The sequence below is a fragment of the Callospermophilus lateralis genome, chromosome 1 (assembly GCF_048772815.1).
Source record: "Callospermophilus lateralis isolate mCalLat2 chromosome 1, mCalLat2.hap1, whole genome shotgun sequence".
NCBI classification, from domain to species: Eukaryota; Metazoa; Chordata; class Mammalia; order Rodentia; family Sciuridae; genus Callospermophilus; species Callospermophilus lateralis.
The window spans coordinates 217,770,914-217,776,902 of record NC_135305.1 but is presented as its reverse complement, the minus strand read 5'-3'; the positions used below and the strand labels follow the sequence as shown (position 1 = coordinate 217,776,902).

Below are 5,989 nucleotides of genomic sequence, written 5' to 3'. Positions count from 1 at the left end.
TCTGTGTATATTTTTAATAAAAATATTTATAATTAAAGAATTCAGGCTGAGGTCCATACACCCTCACTAATATTTCACAGTTGTAAGCAACCCAATGATCTTGGGATTATTTCATTACTATTTGATGTATCCTTCACCACCTTACACACACCTACATTTTTTTTAATTAAGAGGAAGAGAATGCCCGATACCTGTGTCCAAAACATCCACAGCATGGACAGCACCCTGTCTTTTATATTCCTATATTCTCTCTAATCTCATTTTTTTTCTATTTTTTCATAAATCCTTTCTATTTTCTGGAGCAATATTCTCCAATCTCAAATCATTGTTTTTTCTAGAAGCCCGTTTTCTTTCCCTCAACAACAACATGGGCCTCCCTGCTTCTTTCCTGCCTTTCAGTTCTCTTAAGCAAGTCATTCACAAACCACACATTAAATAGTTAAAGCCCAAGGAATGACCTCTGTTCTTTGGATTGGATGGCATTATGAGGACCTTGTTTTGAAACACAAGTCTTCAGTCATGTGATTTCAATTGTGGCATTTCTTCCGTGGCATTTGGAGAATGGATTATGAAATTTAGCATGTTGGTGTCCTCCAGTTTGGCTAGTCAAAGTGTGATGTTTGACCTGAGGAGGAGGAAACAACATTTCTAATGGACCTTCCTCCATCCAATGTCTACCTCAGGATTCATTAGGGTATGGTGCATCTCTGCTGGGTTATAACCAAAGAACACAGATCTAATGCCCCTCTCCTGCTTGGTGCCCATTGAGTGCCTGCTCAGTCCCTAAGATAGCTATCATTTCAGTCTCAAATAGGAGCTTCCTGATGCAGAACCATGGAAGGAAGAAACATGATCATGGAGGCCAGTGGATCAAATAGATCAAGCTGAAGGGCTACAGGCTGATAATTGACATTCATATGACCTTGGAGGTTCAATGCAAAAAGCTCATAATTAGACAAATTGATCCATGTTATCTAAAACCCGAAGGATTTCAGTATTTCAATATTAAATATTGTGATGCCTCCAGCTCTACTCTGCTTTTGTTATTCTGTATCTGAGTTGCATTGGCTATTCTGGGTCTCTTGTTCTTCCACACAGATTTTAGAACTGTTATTTCCAGTTCTTCTCAGAATTATATTTTGATGAGTATTGCATTGACTCCTGTAGATTGGTTGGTAATGTGGCCATTTTAACAATATTTATTTTTCCTAACTCTGACCATGGGAGGGCTTTCCATTTTCTGGTGTCTTCTCTCTTACTTTTTCCAGCCTTCCATACTTTTCTTTGAGGAGGTCTTTCATCTCTTTGGTTAAATTAATTCTGAAGATCTTTTGAGGCTATTGTGAATGGAACTGTTTTCCTGATTTCTTTCTCAACATATTCATTATTGACATGTAAGAAATAAACTGGTTTCTGTGTGCTGATGTTGTATACTACAAAATTGCTCAATATGTGTATAAGCTCAAGAAACCTTTCCTCAGATGCTTTCTCAAGGCAGTCCCCACCCCAACCCTGCCACCCCTGCCCAGTCTCACTAGAGGGACATTTCCAAAGTTCTCTGCCAGGGAGATCTCCTCCAGCTGTGTGCACGTCCAAAAGCTTTGAGAGATGGAGATGAGCCAGAAAACACATGGGGGTCTGTCTCCCATGGTGTCCTGTCCAACACTGGGCTACCCTGACCCCCACTCTCCCAGGCTGCCCACCAAGGGCTTAATAGGGCTAGGTCAGTCCCACAGGGGTGACATTATAGAGCAAGTCTTTGTCAGACTCCATCTGCTTATGCAAGATAGGGTTTGGACTGCTGTTTCTTGTATGGGCATTGCAGACTCTCTCTCTTTGCTATCCAGGCATGTCCTGCCACCTGGACTTCTAGCTCCTCTGTCCATCTTCCCTGGAGAAGCCTGAGCCAAGTGTGACTCGGGAAGCTATTTAGCACTACCCCTGGGTTCAGCCCGCCACTTTCTTTCTCTACTACAGCAAACACCATCTCCACCATCTTAGCCTAAAGAATCAGCCTGAGGGGGCTGGGAGAAAAAAATTGACACAGTGAGCAAGGAACAGCTTTTAGCCAGAAACCCCTGCTCTGAGAGCCCATCTTTCTTCATCTTTCCCATTGATGGCTTTCAGCTTCACCCTTCTCCCATGGGGGCAGAATTCTACAAGTATAATTCACGGATCTTTCCCTCCATTTTACATTGCTAATAATGGGTGATAATCTTGAATCTTTCAGCATCTCTTCCATTGAATTAGAATGGCTTTCTCATAGATTATTTTAGAAAGATATTCAATATACTAAAGCAAACAAAAAAAAGAAAGAAATTATTGGTGCAGTTTTTAGGATCTTCTAAGAATAGGATTATATCTTCAGCAAATAGACAATTAGACTTCTTCCATATGATTTATGTTTCTTTATTATTCCTTCCCAAATTCAGGAACAAGGCAAAAATGTACACTTCCATCACTTCTGTTCAATACCATCCTTGAAACATTTGTTAGAGAAATTAGGCAAGAAAGATAAACTGTGGTAAATTTAAATCTCAAAACCATTACAGTTTCTACCATTTTCAAGTACACAGCACAACAGCCTTAATTACATTGACATTGTTGTCAAACTATCATCATCATCCATCTCCAGGAATTTTTCACCATCTCAAAGTGATATTTTGTTCCCATTTTGAAAACTTCCCAGACCTCCTTTCCCAATCCTGGTTGCAACCATTCATATATGAAATGTGATGAGAAATTAAAGTCATTAATGTTTTGAAGGAGATGAGATTGAAAGGACTAGATGTCTGACTTCACTACATTTTCCAAAATACCCTGCTGCTGGACACCAAACGTCCTGGGTTTAGACAGTCCTGCTGTGCAGCCTCCTCAGAGCACTTTTAATGTCCCTGTTCCTCAGGCTGTAGATGAAGGGATTCAACATGGGGGTGACCTCAGTGTACATCATGAAGCCACCACAACTTTTCTGGGAGAATGTGACACATCTGATCCAAAGTAAGCTCCAAAGCCTGTCCCATAAAACAAGCCAACAACTGCCAGGTGAGAGCCACAGGTGCAGAAGGCTTTGTACCCCCCCCCCCCCCCCGAGGATGGGATCCTCAGAATGGAGGAAATTATTTTATAGTATGAGAAAAGGATCCCTGAGATGGGGAAAATGCCATATATGGCACCAAGAAAATACTTGAGGATGTTATTAGAGAAGGTGTCAGGACAGGCAAGGTTAAGAAGTTGAGAAGGGTCACAGAAGAAATTAGAAATTTCTACACCTTTGAAGTTAGTAAATTGTAAGATGATCAAATTGTGCAGTTGGGAGTCCAAAAGACTAACCAAAAATGACACAAGAACGAAAAAGCCACAGAGTTGAGGGTTCATGATGACTAAGTAATGCAGAGGGTGACAGATGGCCACATATCAGTCATAGGCCATCACAGTAAAAAGCAGAGCATCCATAGACTCAAAAATGAGAAAAAGAGACATCTGTGTCAGGCAGCCCACATAGGAGATGGCTCTGCTGTAAGTCTGGGTGTTCACGAGCACCTTTGTGATCGTGGTGGAGATGAAGCTGATGTCAGCCAAGGACAGGTTGGAGAGGAAAAAGTACATGGGGGTGTGGAGGTGGGGGCCAGAGCTGACAGCCAGAATGATGAGCAGGTTCCCAAGCACTGTGAGCAGGTACATGGACAGGAACAGTCCAAGGAGGAGGGGCTGCTGATCTGGATCCTCTGAGAGGCTAATGAGTTGGAATTCAGAGATATGTTCTATGTTGTGTTTCTGTGTTGTTTGGACACCTTTCAAAAAAAATAAAAGAGGTTAAGTACTTAATACATTTGAATTCATGTATTTGCAAGTGAAATATTCTCACTTGAATTCCACACAACTCCAACGATAACTCTCATTAATGAAAAATCCATCTCCCTGAAACACTCTCATTGTTGCTTTATGTGTTATTCACCCCTTCTTTCTATATGCACTTACAGACTTTGATGAGAACTTTAAGCAGAATGTTAGATGTATAGGAGCAGTAGACAGAACAGTACATGAGCACAATAAAATGCAGTCTACTCTTTCTGGAAAAAAATACAGAATAAGTAATAGCCTTCATTATGAAAGCATCACTTTAATACAAGAAAGTTAAGAAGCAATCCAACATACCTTATTTTTTTGTGGACCTTGAGACAAATTCTTTTGAACTATAATATTTGAAACAGTGTGTGAGGACTCACTGAATTAAGGTAATTAACAGAAGACATTTTTACAAGCCTGTCATTATCTAGAGTTTTCATCTGTCTTTGGTTTTCTGATTTTCTTCCTTTAAGTTTTTCCATTAAAATTATGTAAAATACAACAGGTAAATGGAAAAGAAAATGTGGCATATATACACTGTAGAGTTTCACTCATCCATTAAGAAGAATGAAATTGTGGCATTTGCTGGTCAATGGGTGGAACCAGAGAACATCATGCCAAGTGAAATAAATTAGACTCAGAAAGTCAGGAGTCAAATATTTTCTCTCATATGTAGAAGCTACAACAAAATAAAAAAAAAAAAGGCAGGGCTGGAATCCCATGAAAATACAAGAAATATCAATGGAGTTAAGTGTTTGAGGGGGAGAGAGGAGGCATGGGAAATGGGAGGAATGTTGGAGTTACATTGACCAAACTATCCTAGTACATTTATGAATATACCACAGTGAATTTCACCATTGTCTACATTTTGTAACACACTAACTTTTAAAACTATAATAAATAGAAAAAAGACCATTGTGAAGGGAATAGGAGGAGGGAGAAAAGGAAAAAAAAGGGAAAGTACTGGAGACTGAATTGGAGCACATTGTAGTTCATGCTTGTATAATTATGTCAAAATTAACCCCAATATTATATATAACTATAATATACTGATAAAAAATTTAGAAATCAAAAAGCTATTTAATTATTATTTCTCATCTTTTTGCTATTGTTCTAAAGTCCAGTATTGCACAAAAGAGTTACCTTATTTAACTCTTCTTCTCAACTCTTTTAATATGATTCATTATTTACATTTAGAGGTAGATTTCAGTTGTCACTTTCCACTTTATTCCTCTTGTTTCTTTTTTAAATTTTTTGAACAACATTAGCATGTGTTGTTTCCATAACGATAAATCTTGGCCAGGAGTAAAAAAATCATGTAAAATAAATCAAGTACCCTTGCCTTCATTGGATTTCAAATATTGATAACTGTCCTTAAATGCACATAATCAATATTATCTCTGACAAAATATGTGGAATTCATGCATTCAGTACCTCCCAAAGTCATAAAAATAATAAATGATAGAAAATTTCTTTGAATAGTTTAATTTTATGCTGGTTTATTTGCATATGTACATACAATACCAATCTGTACACTACCAATAAAATATCTGGTATAAGGCAGGCACTTGTTTCTTTTCTTTTTCTTTGTTCTATATTCCATTGTGGCATGCTAATTCTGCTACTATTTTTCTAATATTAACCCATAAAATTTACAGTTAACTATTTTAGCACCCATGGAAACCCCAAAGCTCAGTTTTTGTCCCAACCTTCTTATTTATACTTCATATATTTTCTGGTCAATCTTTTCTGAAACATGTATTGCATATTCTCTTACTTCAGCCACATGAAGGAAACTCAGGTTCATTATTACAGCTTTGTGATTGAATTTCAAAGCAATGTAAAAGAGAATAGAACAGGAAATAATGTAAACATCACTGGGAAATTGCCTCATCCTATAAAATGGAACTGAAACTCATCTACTTTATATGACTGTTACAAAAGTTTCTTTAAAATTCTTAAAATTGTACAACAAGTAGTTCTGTCTCACTTATTAATATAAAATCATTTACTATCCAAGTACCCTGATCTCAGATCAAAAGCAATTGTATCAGAATATCTGTATTTGAAGTTCTTGGTGGTACATTCTTATACCAGCTTTGAGATTCAGTGCCTTAAAATATTTCTTGGCACTTAAAAC

General features: G+C 37.8%; 1 pseudogene; it reads right to left on the bottom strand.

Moving 5' to 3' along the window:
- Positions 1 to 2,949: 2,949 nt before the first annotated feature.
- On the bottom strand, positions 2,950 to 4,045 carry LOC143400961 (putative gustatory receptor clone PTE01 pseudogene; annotated as a pseudogene).
- Between the last annotated feature and the right edge of the window lie 1,944 nt (positions 4,046 to 5,989).